The sequence below is a fragment of the Cyprinodon variegatus genome, unplaced genomic scaffold (assembly GCF_000732505.1).
Source record: "Cyprinodon variegatus isolate N-32 unplaced genomic scaffold, C_variegatus-1.0 Scaffold1218, whole genome shotgun sequence".
NCBI lineage: Eukaryota > Metazoa > Chordata > Actinopteri > Cyprinodontiformes > Cyprinodontidae > Cyprinodon > Cyprinodon variegatus.
The window spans coordinates 118,115-118,861 of record NW_015151671.1 but is presented as its reverse complement, the minus strand read 5'-3'; the positions used below and the strand labels follow the sequence as shown (position 1 = coordinate 118,861).

Here is a 747-nt window from a genome sequence, read left to right as displayed (position 1 = left end):
CCTGCAGGGAACCTTCCTACGTACCTGCAGGTGAGGCCAGGCGGCCTCCAGGGAACCTTCCTACGTACCTGCAGGTGAGGCCAGGCGGCCTCCAGCGTGGGCTCGTCCTCCTCAGGGTCGAATTCTGCTCCGGTGGGGTTGGAGGATGGAGGAAGAGTCCGGAACACGTTTATGGAGAACTGCAGCGACACAAAGTGGATCTAAGCAGAGGATGGATCCTCTGATTCCAGAGGAGATAAAGCTCTGAGGCCATCAGCTGAGGAGACGCTCAGCGGCCTGGACCAGAGGTCAAAGGTCGATCTCTGAGCTTCTGCCTAACCTATTACTGATACCCCATCGGCCATAGAGCCCCTAATTCAGAATGTAGAACCTCTCACCATGACGACGGCCTCTGGGTAGATGCACTCCGTCACCACCTCACTGTTGTGTGTGATGTACTCCACCATCTCGTTAAGCCCCGCCCTCTTCACCTCCTTGTACTTGAGGTCGCTGAGCGGGTCGGCGATGAAGTCGAACAGGACGCAGCACTGACGCAGCTTCTGCACAAACAGCTCCTCGCGCTCCAGGGGCGGGGCATCTGAGGCGGAGCACAGGAAGGTTCAGTTAGAGGCCTACTTCCGGCCGCCATGATGCTACGCAGCTGGACTGGGTTCAGTAGGTTCAGTTTAGCTCAGGTTTAGGTTCTAAAGGGTCAGTTTAGCTCAGGTTTAGGTTCTGCAGGGTCAGTTTAGCTCAGGTTTAGGTTCT

At 56.5% G+C, this 747-nt stretch overlaps 1 protein-coding gene across 1 annotated transcript in view; it reads right to left on the bottom strand.

Annotated features, from left to right (window-relative positions):
• LOC107102214 (serine/threonine-protein phosphatase 2A 56 kDa regulatory subunit delta isoform-like) overlaps positions 1-747 on the bottom strand; it is a 14,159-nt gene that overhangs the window by 8,595 nt on the left and 4,817 nt on the right. The gene's annotated exons all lie outside the window — the stretch shown is intronic.